Source organism: Rosa rugosa, chromosome 3 (assembly GCF_958449725.1).
Source record: "Rosa rugosa chromosome 3, drRosRugo1.1, whole genome shotgun sequence".
Lineage (NCBI taxonomy): Eukaryota > Viridiplantae > Streptophyta > Magnoliopsida > Rosales > Rosaceae > Rosa > Rosa rugosa.
The window spans coordinates 15,822,601-15,837,666 of NC_084822.1; the positions used below are offsets into that span (position 1 = coordinate 15,822,601).

A 15,066-nucleotide genomic window follows, 5' to 3' on the forward strand; every position below is an offset into this window, starting at 1 on the left:
GGTTATGAAGTAGGAGAAATAGAGGTTTCAACTTGGGGAAAACTTTCTCCTCCAATATAAACCCTAAAATATATATCGCCAAACGTTATTTAACGTTGTAGTCAAAATTTTCAGAATTTGACTGCTTCCCTCGTAAACTGAAGGATGAACTTCCAAAAAAAAAAATTGCTTTATCCAAGATCCGTAACTCCACCAAAGTCGTCCATCACCCATAATCCCAAGGATTCATGAGAAGTTATACCATGATCTAGGCCAAAAATAGCTACAGATTCATTCCACACCATAAGAGACGCAAAACATAACTCCACATATAGGTCTCATATACAAAATTTGGAAGCAACATATTACGAAATACCTCATCACCCATATCAAATTAACGAAATGATCACTAACCTAATATGATGCTCCTCTTGAAGATCATAAAAATTTTCGTATTCCTTCAATTGCTCCCGCCCATTCCTCTATTACTCGTACACAAAGGATGAACTTCCAAAAAAACAAAAAAAAATTACTGCAATTCTAAATCTTCAAAAACTGAACGAGGTTTAACTATTGATTTTTGAAAGTATAAATAGAATCTAAAAAAAAAAAAGGCTTTTCTTGATTTTATTGGACAATGGGCATTATAGGAAAATTAGAGAGGTGTAGATAGCAAATTGGTTATTTGTAAAAGTAAGTTGGAGGTCTATTAAGTAGGGAGGTCCAAATGCCAAATTTGGAGGTATGAATAGAAGCTCCCATCTTAATTATTTTCTACATTTTGTAAAAACAAAAAATTTGTGGTATAAATAGAGAATTATGACCAAATTCATGGGGCATATTAGGATTCAAGATTTTTTTTTTCTTTAGGTGAAATGGGTGCTGAAACCCTAATTACATCAAAAAATGCACGGTGTCTAGACACTCCAAAATCTAGAGAAAGAGCATAATAGGAGTCTCCAACCAGCATGAACTTGGTGGATATCAGGGACTTGCCCATAATGTCACTATGCCAGAAAAGCAATCAGACGACAGAGGATATCTGTCGTCTGATTAAAAAAATTTCTGTTGTCTAGTACGGTGCCGTCTCTTGGGGCATCAGACGACAGATTTCCTCTGTCGTCTTATTTATCAGACGACAGAAATTTGTTAGGTCTTCTGTTGTCTGATGAAATCGAGACATGAGGCTAGTGAATTCAAACGACAGATAAATGTGATGTGATCTGAAAACAAATAACAGTTCCTTGTAATTTCTATGATCTAATGTTTATTCCAAAGACAGAAAAATGTGGTTTAAATGCTCCAAAGTAGAAGATATGAAATCTTATCTGTTGTCTGAATGGACTTATAATAACATTTTAGTGTTGTTTTATTCACATTCCAATAACAGTTAACTGTCATTAGCATTCAGTTTAGATTACATTTATCTATCGTCTTTAGTAGCCTACAATAACATTTATATGTTGTTTGAGTGTACAAGTAACAACATATTTTTCCTTGTTTCTGTTGTTCTTAGATATGTCCAACAACATATTGGGATTTCACTTTGTTGTTGCTTTTTATTTTAGATGACAATTTTCTGTTGTTTGAGTACACAAGTAACAACATATTTTTCCTTCTTTCTGTTGTTCTTAGATATGTCCAACAACATATTTGGATTTTATTTTGTTGTTGCTTTTTATTTCAGATGACAATTTTCTGTTGTTTCAATGCACAAGTAACAACATATTTTTCCTTGTTTCTGTTGTTCTTAGATATGTCCAACAACATATTTGGATTTCATTTTGTTGTTGCTTTCTAATTCAGATGACATATTTGTATTCTCATTGTGCCACAATTATGTAAATCTAGAAACTACCCAATGCATTCATCAAATATGGAATCCATTCATAAAAAAACCAATATTTGATTAATCTGTCACTGCAGCTATACATACATCCATAATGGAGCTAAACTTAGTAAACATCAGTTCAATAACCTATAGCAGTTGCCATGATCAACAAATGGAACCCAAAAAACATTGATATCTCATATTATTGATCATGTTTGGTGAAGGCAGATTTATGTGGTGCATCAGTCTCTTCAATAGCTGGTTTCGACACTGTTTTTTCGCCTCTTTTCATTTGTAGTGCCTTCATCCTTAGTGTTATTGCTTTAGCTTTGGCTGTGTTGTTAGACTGGGGAGTCATGTCTTGAAAGAAACAGATCTGATCAATAGTCAGCAATATGTATATCACACAATTAAGTAAAGGAACCAAATGTCAAAAACTTAACAGCCACATCAACTCACCAAGTAAACAAATATTAGAACAATTCTAGCATTAACGCAATGTTCAGTTCTAGCAAAAATTTCACAGAAAAAAAAACCAAAAAACCACATGTTCAGTTTGTCACCTGGGGTCAGGTCAAGGTAGAATAGAGAGGGGTTTTTTTCCAAGGCGTTGACGTCAATTGGGGTTCATATCCATGGCAGAACTGGTACGCTCTTTGGCTTATAATCTTCGTATATCACTCTAACCAACAAAACCATCGATACCATTCAGATTGAAAGATATATCTGAAGGGGGGGAAGTTAAAAGAATTTGATTACAAAAATTCAATGGATTCAAAATGTTTAAACTTTTCCATACCAAGAATCGAAATCATATCAGGTATAATCTCAAGCACTAAATATGGACTTGCTCCAAATCATAAACTCATGCAGGGTATATCCAACATCATATATAGCAGACACAATTAATGATGAAAGGAATGCCAGAAAGACCTACTTAAGGCACTCCAACTTTGATGCTTCAAATATGGCTAATTGGGTGTTCTGTATAACTAGAAGGTGTATCTCATGCATGCATATTACTGGCACCTTTCATCATATTATGATCGACATCCTGACTTTATGTGCGCTGTAGCTTTGCATTTTGAAAACTAAATGACAAAAGGCATGTCCGGAAGCTTGAAAGCAAACCGAAGACAAGCAATATATTTAAGCCTTTTCATGAATTGGTGGCATGATTAAACAAAATTAAATTAATTCAACTGGCGGTGGTATATATGATCAAATAGAATAAATTGCTAGAGAAGAGTATGAAAGGATGGGTTCGTACCAATTTCAGACTCAAACACCAATTGCTCACTTGAGCGGTCCCATGTATCACAACTCATGTTCTGCAAAAGATAGGTATTGGAATTCAGGAGAAAAGGAACACACATAAAGACTTAATAATGTTTATTGAGCAATAGTCATACCAAGAAAAATCAAACGAAAATCAAGGTTTCAGGATTTTGTTCATTACTAATTCCATGTTTCGAGTGAATTAGATTCGACCACAAATTTTCAGTACAAAAAACTACTTCCACAAATTTTCAGTACAAAAAACTGCTTCAGTAGTAGAAAAAAACTTGAGGAAATTGATAAGCTCTAGAAAGGCAAATGCATGGTCACAGTTTGTATTCCTTTTGTTGCTTTAGTGTCATCTTCAAATGAGGTTTAGTCTAGACTGGATATTAATAACAGGAAATGGAAGTGTACTGCAGAAACTAAATCGTCTTTATTCTAAAGATAATCGAAACAAACGCATCTACACTAAAATTGATTGAGATCTTCCACCCCGATAATCCACCCTCTGTTGTTTCATTTTAAAAACTTGAGAAATCTACAGCAAACTCTTCTTTCCTTCAAGTCTTTAATTAATATAATTTAAGATTCCAACCACCATTTGATCTTTGCTAGGTTCATTGTATTCATGGAATTTTTGTTTGAATAAACGACAATACTGTGACATGTTTCGAAATTCACTTACAGTGAGCAAAATGCATAGGAACTTAAAAGAAGGGACTTACTTCTTCAAGAACAACAACCAACTCTTCCCTGGTGGGAGCATCAGGGTCTTCGATGCCTAGGAGTTCCTTGCGCTCAACTTCTCTTGTGTCCCCAATCCCAATGGTGAGCTTAACATTCATATCACAAAGCATTACAAAATCAATCGAGATTGAGAAAATCAACGTACAAGGGAATTGCTCAAGGACATTGTATTTTATACCTCATTAATTGAAAATCATGTTTCGGTTCTTCTTATGAAGTTCCAACTTCCAACACCTATCAACAATAAGAGTGAGTAACAGAGAAATCAAACAAAGTTGGATACAAGCACTAACATCAGCAAATGCAAACCATTTATTAACATGGACAAGCACTAAGCACTAAGCTTAACATCCGTAAATGATCAATTGCTAATCTTCATATATTCAACATATGCTTGCTTATTATTCTGTACTTACATGATCAACAGAAGTGCTGCAATACCTTTTCTTAGAATTCTCAAACGCAATAAAATCATGATCACTATAATTAGTGCATTGTTAGCTTAAGAAACTTTTATGTTAAACATAGGAGATAATCATCTACATGCAGGTCAAGGAAACATACTCCTAATTTATGCAAAACTTGGTTAAATACATAGAAGTTGATGAAGAGTAATACCTAATAAAGCTTTTAAATGGCCACATCGCACTGCTGCTGGATATTTTAAACTCTGATTAGCTGCTGAGAAACAGTGGGAAAATTGAAGAAAATTAGACGTGCATTCAAAAGAGTCTGTGACCTCATAAAGGTCAGCAACTCTGATTAAAAAATTTTCCATTTTTATTTTCATTTGTGGGAAGTGTTTGCCCTCAATTTGCTTAAATTCTTCATAGTTCTAAGTTCTAACTTCTAATGAACATTAGAAAGTAAAAATCAATCTCCCATGACTAATCGATCTAATCAAGAGAGCATACACATATTGCTAAAAGTGAAAATAAATTCGTAAGGTATTAGATAAGGAAGCATCAATACTGATAATCAATATTCATTACACATGTACAGTGTAAAGAAAATGAACTATAGAATTTAAGCTATGAAGTATAGAGTTTAAGCTCAAAAGCATAATGGTGGCATACTTCCAAAAGCCACGGTCAATTAGTAATGTGCAGACAAATCACTGTATTGCAAAGAGGAAGGGTAAAATACCTCTCCACCATCATCAAGAACAAAAAACTCGCCATGTTCAAAGGGAGACATGGTACCAGCAGCTGTATTCAACTAGAAACCTGCATATTATTGGCAAATAGAGTAAGGAATAAACTGAAAGCAAGAGTCTAGTTCTTGATATCATCTATTTGGACCAAAATTAACAAACTTTAATTGAAGAAATAGTAAACTCCTCCTCGCTTTATTAATAAAGATACTGTAAGAGACAGATATAACTACCTTGATTCCGAATTACATTGCATGAGAGAACCCTTATCACAGCATTGGTCTTCATACGCATCCTATCCTACACAGATATATAAAAAGAAAATGATTGAGAAAAATTAAATCTGCATGACAGTATGCAAGCAGCACTACTTCTGCAATTGTTATCATCACCATGCTTGATAACAATTGCGGCAATACCAATAAAACTTAACATCGCACACTAGAGAATAAAACCAGAAGCAAAAGAACAAAGGAGAACGAGGATACTTACAAACAACAGCAGAAAAGCAATTCATCATAGGTAAAAGGAAAACTGACGAAAAGAAAAATAGAAGCATATAGCAGCAACAAAGATTGCAAATTTATGGCTAAAAATAAAATAAAATACACAAAAAAAGTCAAGAATTTTAAAAAAAACTTCAGACAATATTACTAAATGTTTTTCTCTCCTAAGTTCCAACTATGTTTACAATTACAGATGTATAAATATAATGAACATTGACCCTATAAGAGATACAATTAAACGTATATATCCTGATACCCAGTTATCATAGTCATTCCGTAAAAAAAGACGTCCTTAAAAAAATTAGTGGGTGTCCCAGAAAGTGTTTTCTGTAGTAGTGTGTAAATCTAGGAACCATTCTTGATGTAGTGAGTGACTTGGAACCATGAACTGCAGAGGAATAAACAGAGAAGAGCTCAATACAAGTTAAAGCACCTTGAATAAGCATTTGGTATTAGGGAAAAGAACGGTAAAAGATGGCAGCAACTATGCCATAGGATTACCCTTATCATCTTCTTCATCTTCCAATCTACTAGTAGTGCTCCCAGGATCCATATCTCTATGGCAATTGCAACTTGCTCACTATTTACTGCGGACTTGAGATGCAATGGAGGAACCAGATGCTTCCCATTTGTTTATCTATACAAAAACCCACCAAATAAATTCCCCAATGACATTACATATTCTAAGCAAAAACTATTTTGTATTCCTAAGTTTATAGAACATCTTAAATTCTCTACACGTAAGAAGTACAAATGAAAAAGCCAAAAAGGCATGCAAGTAATATAACATTAAACATATCAAACATCTCACCGTAGGCTCAACTTCATGAATCTCCGAGGTCGAGCTAGTTGCCCGACCGTCTTCCACACCTTCAAGCGTATTTAATCGTGATTACCCTTTTGATTTGGCTGACGTATTTGAGGTGATCAGAAATAGGGTCAAAGAACTTGTTACCTATTGAAATACAGAACAAAAACATAATTGAATTGAATTGAAAGATCATCCAGAAAGGGACGTACCTGGCTAATTGAATAGAGGCAAGATTTGGTGACATCGATCGAAACCATGTTTGGTAAATGTTGTAGGCAATACTGCAACTCATTGAATCGAGGCATACCTTTATCCTTGCTTAAAGATAATGGTCTAGTCCGTGACATTGAATTCGTTGGTGTACTGTATAGAGAACCTAATAAGTGAGAGATATACCTGAAGGGAGGGACTAAAGTGAAACCAAACTCTCAATACCAGATCGGTTCTCCAGTGATAGAGAAAATCCAACGAAATATTGAAGGAATTGGAATCCATCCAAGATTCTTCAATATAAGCTTTGTAATCTGCAGATGAAGAAATTTTCCACAAAATTTAACTTTACGGCTTTCGTTGATTGAGATCTTCCAGAAAAAAACCCAAAACCAGAAGAACCCTAAAAGCCCAAATTAAAAAAACATTGTCTTTCAGAGAAAAGCCTTCCGGGGACTAGATCTGAACGGAGGGTTAAGTAGGAAGAGGAAGAGGCGGAGGCGATGTAGAGGTAAGGCCGTCCATGGCCTGGACGGTGTTCTCTTTCATGGCGTCACCGTGGTACTTGACTACACTGGTCTTGGCCCTAAACTTCTGGATGAAGGGTAGGGATTCGGAGAGAATCTGGGGAGGCTGCAGGGTTTTGAGAAAGAAATTTATGGGAGAGATGGAGACAAAGAGAAAGGGGATTTTGTTGGTAAAGGAGAGAAAGAGAATGGGAGAGCGAACGAGCAGAGATGGGAAAAGAGAAAGAGGAGCCGTGGAAAAAACGCGAAGTCTTTCGCAACTAAGCCAAAAGAAAAGGAAAAAAAATATAACTTACCTTATTCAGACAACACAATTTCTTAAATGTGTTGTTTGAATATCACTCTATTGACTATTCAGCTATAGGGTTTGGGCATTTGAGAGGGAAAAGCCTAAAACTTGTTGGAGGGAAGTCTGAAATTTCTGCTAGGGTTCAATATAGAAAATTTTCATCTTTTCAGACGACATTTAAATGTCGTCTGAGTCTGACCATATCTTCAAAATGAAACAAGCATGGTTTCTCATTGTATTCAGACAACACATTTAATTTATGTGTCGTCTGAGTTTAGTCTGAAACACTCAGACGACAGAAAATGATCATTCTGTCGTCTGAACTCTGTTGTCTGATAGCTTTTTTGGCATAGTGTGTGGTTATGGCGTTGTCATCGGCTACTCCTGTGGTGTAGCGAAAAACTCCAGCTCCTATACATGCGAGTCTTTTAGTCCCTAGATCCTATTGTTGGTTAGTTCCACTTCTATTGCTGGGGACTTGTTGGGTCCCAATCTTGCTTCTTAGGTACTGATTGCTTATGTTGCCACTCACCTACCATTTGGAGCCAAACCCTTATAATTCAAGGGAAAATGATACTGTCACCCTCGATCCAATACCATCAACTATGTGAGCCTGAGCCTAACCACTTTCCCCAACAAGACTCCTTCCCATTTGGCTAGTTTATAAGACCATCTCCAACGGCCAAGGTCTAAAATAGACCATGGTCTAAATTTTTAGACTTTTAAAAAGTACTATTCATCTTCCAACTCCAATCGTTTGAGGTTTATAATTATAGACTCTAATAGATTTGAATCATCCATGGGCCAGTTGTTAGTTTCCATTGTCTAAACCAAGGTCTAATTAGACCAACCAATAGACTATGAACCCCCATATTTGATTTTTATAAAAGACCCAACCTCCTATTGGAGATGAGTTTTGGAAAACAAGGGTATATGTTTGAGTTTCTTTATTGGAATCTCTAAATATATCTCACTTGACCTCATACTTTTTACACCTCTTATCAAATTTTTAAATATTAAATTTACTCACTAAACCTCACTCAAGTTCTTTAAATAACCTCACTCATATAGTTTGCAAACAAACTATTATCTTTAAAATAAATAAATAAAATTAGTCATTTCAATGATTTAATTACTCTATAAATCTTACTTACATGTCTATTCCTTAATCAGACAATATACATCTCTCTAGGAGAGAATCGAAGGCAAAAAATTGTTTCGTGAAATTTTCAGAAACTGAAGATTGTAACCACCATGGTTCTAAAAATCGGCCTAGGCGGCCACCTAGGCGGCGCCTAGGTGCTGGGCGTCGAGTCACTGTTCCGATTATAGGCTAGGCGATGGCTGTAGGAGTTTGGCTCCTTGGCGGCCGCCTAGGCGGTCTAGGCGGAGCTGCTCGGCGCTGGGCGCTGGAATAATACCATAATTTTTTTTCAATTCCTCAAGTTGCAGGTGATGGCGGCGGCGAGAGAGGTGAGGGTTTTGAAGCAGAGGGCGTCGCGGTAAAGGCGGAGGTGGAGTTGAAGTGAGAGAGAGTCCAGGTCGGGTTCGGAGGTTTAAGAGATCGATTCGGGTTGGGACTTGAGAGAGGAAGGGGACGGAGGTGGGGAAGAGGAGGAGGGTTGGGACTTGAGAGAGGAAGGAGGAAAGTGAAGGTCAGGGAAAAGAAGAGGTGGCTTTCTTTCTTGTTCTCCATTTTCTGGTAGAGTGAAGAGAGAGACAGAGAGTTCGGGAAGAAGAAGCAGGGGAGAGAGAGAGAGAGAGAGGAAGTGAGCAGCTTTTTGACTTTTTTCACTTTTTGTTGTCATATGGTTTGGCCACGTTGACATGATAAGGTTAATTGGAATTGAGATAAGGGCACGTGAATTACTCAATCAAATTATTAAGTGATTTTAGTATTTGAATATAATTATTCAATTAATTATCAAGAGTTATGTGAAAAATTTAATTCATTTGTATTTATTATTATAATAAAATAAAATAAAATAAAAACCGCCTAGTCCCCGCCTAGGCTCCCGCCTAGGCCCCTGGGCGCTAGGCCTCGGGTTACCGCCCGACTAGTGCCTAGCGTTTTTAGAACCTTGGTAACCACTAGATGTAATAGCATCCGCGATAAAATTTACCTCAGTTAAGGTTGTTTTGATAATTTAAAGATCTCATCGGCTTTGAAAAACCCTAAGGTTGGCTTCTTCCCGTTTCTTTAAGATCGATCTCGTCCGGCGGCGCCTGGAAGTCCGAACTGGCCTCCAGCCTCGCTGACGTTCTGCTGTATGCTTCTGAACTGGTGTCTTGATGCTATTGCTCGGGAATTTTTACAAGAGGGTTTCTTGCTCCAAGTATTGGCATGGTGGTCTTGGCAGCAGACTCCGGTGCAAAGTCTCTGAGCTCAGTGATTCGTTTCGTGGAGTGTTGGATTGTGGCGAAACGAGATAGTGGCGGGACAACATCGAGGTGCTACAGGTCATGGCGGCACAAGATCATGGTGGGGCGAGATCGGGGTACGGGTCGTGGAGGCGGCTTGGGTCCAGACTGTGTAGGTCTGGGTGGAACAGGGGCGACTTAGATCGAAGAGGCGCTGGTCGTGTGCTGCGTGGTCGAGCGGCATGTATTCAGAGCTGTTCGTGCTACTGTTGGGTGAAGACAACAGGGACTGGGCCATGTCAGGCCAGATTAGTAGGGCTTGGAGCTGGGCCTGTTTGGGCTTTGGGCTTGGAACTGGAGGATCTCTGGGCTGCTATGGTTTTTAGATAGTTTTTTTAACTTATTTTTTCAAATAATTCCCTATCTTTTTAGGGGGGGCTATGCACTTTGTTTTGTGCGCACTCTATTTCTTGTCTAGATATCCTAGTGAATCTTCTTGAGTACCAATGGAGGATTCAAGCTATTTGTAATCATGGAGCAATTGATGAAAAAGGAGTAGACCTATCATATGTACCACTATGAGTATAACCACTTCTTCTTGTCTATCTATAGATGGCAGTGGAATGGTGTGTAACGGTCATTCTAGCTTGCGATGAATGAAATTAAAATCTGGTTGGGATTGATTAAAAAAAACAACATAAATCTCTTATCCAATAAAAAAAATTTCAAACACAAGGTATTGGGCTTCACAAATTAATTTCTAATCAAGAAGAAAATGTTTTAACATGAACTATTACGTGTTTTTTTTTTTTGTACATCATGATTAATTATTTCAATAGTTTTTTTGTTTTTTTAATTGCTAGCTTTTTTTTTTTTTTTTTGCAAGTAGTCATAATAGGATTTCTTTTGTTCTCCATCATCAATATGTGTTCTACATGTATATCATACATTTTTATGTCACATGATTTTATCATTTTTTTTAATGAATAATAATTTCATTAATATAAAACGCATGCCAAGAAAGCCATTACATATCCACCCTCTGTCACATAACAATGGACAGAACAAGGATTCTTGGAGAAGCCACATAGACTAATTATATTTGAACTTATCGCGCACTTATTTAAAGCAAGCCTATAACTATGAAAAATCTAGGACATAGTATATAGGCATAGGTCACTGACATACTAAAACTTTCCCTTCCAAGCTAGGGTTAGAAAGCTTGGTTGAGCCCTTCCTCCTGGATCCCAAATCTGAAACCCTAGAGAGCCTGGACCTGTTAGCCTAGTCCACACCTGGGCTCAAATCCAATTCAGAGCTATAATGAACATCAAGAACATTTAGGGCTCCCCAACTAATTCGGGCCTCTAGATTAAGTTGGACACTCGACTCAAGTTTGGCACTCGACAAGGTTTGGGCTTCCCAAATACTCTGGGCACCCTACCCATTCTGCTTTCACCACCGGCGTCTGTGAACGCCATCACTCTACCAAGACAATGCTTCAAGAACCCCGCTGCCCAGAGAGCATCGACGATGGATCTAGTAGATCGAAGAGTAATAACATGAACTCGGAGCCTCATCGCCGCCATCCTTCCACGAGCTGCAGACCTCCCTGTTGTCGTAGTTTTAGGTCGACAAACAGAAAACTCAGCCTGAAGCGCTAGCCTTAGCCACCAGTGAGTTGCGCTCTCAAGAGCCTTGAGTGTGCCCTTCACGGTCGAATCCGACCCACGATCGTTTGTGTTGGCCTCCTTGAACACTCAGCAACCGTAGTACCATCATCCCTTCCGATCGACGCGATCGAAGAAAGAGTTCGATACACCGCCTCTAAAAAGGGGGAATCTCGGTTGGGGGGTTGTCATGGGTTTGCCTCAAGAAGACGGCAAGGGATAGAGAGTGAAGACCTACTTGGCTTTGGCGATGGCGTCGTGTGCCATTGTTGGAACCCTAGACCACGGCGGCAGCTTAGGTTTGCAACGAAACGGAACGGGAGCTGGAGGCCCATTTAAGGATGTGTATTAAGTTGTATATCTGTTAAACTCTATTTTTTTTGAAAAGGGGTTTGGAACCCAGTCAAGCTGGGAGGCTCAGCCCCACGCCTATGTTATTATTTATTATAGAATGTCGCATCGGGGGGGACGTAATACCGGAACCCCGAGCGCTCATAGAAGCTTTGCAAAAATCCTCATAGAGGACATCCTGTAAGTAACCAGGAGCCTCACCTAAAGAAAGGTCAAAAACATAACCTAGACTAGCAAAGTGGGCTAATCTATCAGCCACACTATTTGCTTCTCTAAAAATATGCCGAATTACAATCGTTTCAAACGAACCAATATAATCTTTACAATCATCAATAATTCGACTAACCTCTGAGTTGTCCTCCCCTTGATAGTTCAACGCATTAATTAGGATAGACGAGTCACTTTCAACTTCGATTTCTCTCCATCCTTGGTGTATTGCCAGTAGCAAGGCCGCTCTGCAGGCCTCAGCCTCGCACTGGAGTGCAAAACCCACAGAGGATAGGGACCTGGACCACGTAGCCTGAACTGTGCCAGCACAATCCCTCACAACAACTCCAAAACCACCACGACCCCCATTTAAGGATTCACATGATTTTTTCGTAGTTTTAATTCTTATTAAATGTATATAAATGCTTTAATGAGTATGGAGTGAAATTGAAAATGAGAATAGATAAGGAAAATAATAAAAAATATAATTTAATATTATTGAATTGGAAAGTCTAGAGAAAATAAATATAATATATTTTTGACATAATTATTGTCCTTAATAGTAATTTTATAATCGGTTATATATGATATTTAGTAATTCATAATAGAGTGAGGTCAAGTAAGTAGATTTGGAGGCCTCAATAAAAACACCCTTATAATTTAGACTATAAACCCACCATTGGAGAAGGCCTAAAGTATTCCAGTGAGAGAAATTCGCCTGGCTATTGCTATATCTGTAAACTAAGAAGTACAAAAGAAATTATCTCATGCAGAGAATTAATCATCCCGTACTGGTTTGGGAAGAACACTACCTTGAGAACAAGGACGCTAACCTGCTATGATGAATCATACAATTAAATTGGGTATATATGGGGGCTATTACTTTTTTATTCTATTATTCTCTGTGTTTCTCTAAGCCACCTTGGAAGCTTATTCTTTTACGGTTTGTGACATATTAAAAAATATGATGTCCTCTCAAAAAGAAAAGGAATGATTATTCCTAAAATAATAATATTAAAAAATATAAATAAAATAAAAGGGTCTTCAAAAGCTCCAAAATGAGCAAAAGTTATCCCACTTACCCCAGCAACAGATTTTTATTCCTCCTTTACCCAATTTAAACTAAATTGACCTTTTTATCCTCAGCCTAATTAAAAAATTACATCATGCCATGCTTCTCTCTCTCTCTCCACCACGATCCTGTCCTTTCTATCTCTCTCTCTCTCCAGCAACTGCCGGCGATCTCTCTGATGAAAGAGCTCGCCGAGAAAGCTGACGTGTGGAGGACCAACCCGCCGGTGCTGCGCATCTCCGGCGTCGAGTTCTTGCCCAGATCCCGGTATCATGCCATGCTTCTGTCTCAGACCCATTCGACGACCCGACTTCCAGTCTCGGGTCGTCGTTTTTCTCGCAGCCCGTCCACCAATGTCGGCTTCCTCGACTAGTTCTCCGCGCTCCACCGATTCCTGCAGTCGAACGAGTCCGACTCACTGAGCGACAACCCGGACTCGCTGGCATCTGTACTCTCTCTCTCGCCAGTCGAAGCTTCCGCGCCATCTCTCTCTCTTTCTCTCCTCTCTCTCCTCTGTGCCGATCTGCACCCCAATAGACTACTTCCGGTCCAGATTCTGCAGCCGGAAAAATGGGAGAAGAGGACATGGGTGCCCAGATGAGGTACGGTTATGTAGCGGAGTGAGTCGTGGCGGTGTGGAGCGCGGCGGAGCAAGTCGAGGTGGAGCTATTCTAGAGCTGTGATGTGCGCCAGTGGGATGCAAATGGAGGATGGGCCTAGGCCATTACGAGCTTGATGAATTTTGAGTGAATTTCTCCCTTGGGCTGCCTTTTGGGCTTGAAAATTTGGGCTGGGTTTTTGCCCTTGGGCCTATACTATGTTTTTAATTTTTAGTCTATTTACAATAATTTTTAGTCTATGCACTTTGAGTGCTCTCCAGCACCTCTGGAGTAGTACTAACCACTATGTCTACGTATTTGAATGTGTAATGATTATGTCTATTTCTAAGTATCACTGTAAGTACTACAATTATCTTCTTGTCTATCTATAGATGGCTACAGAAAAGTATATAACGGTTTAATTCTGACTTGTGATGAATATATTAGAAAAAAGTTCAGTTTACTCCCCTAAACTTTGGGGCTAAAATCAGTTTGGTCCCTCTTTGTGAGAATTAATCTGGGCGGTCCCTGCACTTCTATTTTCCATTACCCGGGTCCAAATTTCAAAATTTGCTCTAATCATCACGTCACAAGATGATGTGGCACCGACATAAGGTCCCACTCTTCAAACTTTAAACCCCCAAGAAAGACAAAATGGACATTTCAAATTTTAATTTTTTTATCTCTCTCTCTCTCCCCCTCTCTCTCTCCGCCTTTTCCCCCAATGTCGACTTCCACCCATAATCACATACCCACCTACAGACTTATGCTCCCAAAAGACGTCGTCTCCCCCGACAACTCTATGTCCAATGCCCCCTTCACCGACACCTCCGTCTTCCAAGAACCTCTCAAGCAATTCCTCTGTCTCTCTCTCTCTCTCTCTCTCTCTCTCTCTCTCTCTCTCTCTCTCCACGCCTTCGACGACTCATCCTCTGCGACCAAACCAGACGAATAAACCTCTCTCTCTCTCTCTCTCTCTCTCTCTCTCTCTCTCTCTCTCTCTCTCTCTCTCCACGCCTTCGACGACTCATCCTCTGCGACCAAACCAGACGAATAAACCTAAAATGGCATCGTTTCGGCGCCTGAGGCTAAAATCGACGCCGAGAATGTCAACGTTACGACGGACAAGGACTATTCGAGCAGCAAGTTTCAGTTTCAAGAGGTGAGTCTCTGGAAGAGCTTCGTCATCAAGCTTCGGATGCTCTTTGCTTATCCTTAGGGGGTTTCTGGTATCTCGTCCTCACTATGCACGACACTCACTCTTGAGATCTTTCGACGGTGGTTGTAGCTTTCAGTGGTTGTCTTCAATTGGAATATGGACCATAGTTATTCAACAGCGATGGATTGGGAAACTGAAGAACATAGCAGACCAGAGATTTTGGGGTTTGGGTTTAGGGAAACAAAAGAGGATTTGGCCTAGGATTTAGGGTTCTTCGATCTAGGTTCTTAGATTGTGTTGTTCAATTGGTTCT

At 38.9% G+C, this 15,066-nt stretch overlaps 1 long non-coding RNA gene across 1 annotated transcript; it reads right to left on the minus strand.

The window, feature by feature from the left end:
* Positions 1-3,079: 3,079 nt before the first annotated feature.
* Positions 3,080-4,517, minus strand: LOC133738308 (uncharacterized). The gene is made up of 4 exons (XR_009860054.1): positions 4,457-4,517; positions 4,017-4,072; positions 3,817-3,924; positions 3,080-3,141 (listed from the first exon to the last, which is right to left on the minus strand). It is a non-coding gene; the product is annotated as an uncharacterized LOC133738308 (long non-coding RNA).
* Between the last annotated feature and the right edge of the window lie 10,549 nt (positions 4,518-15,066).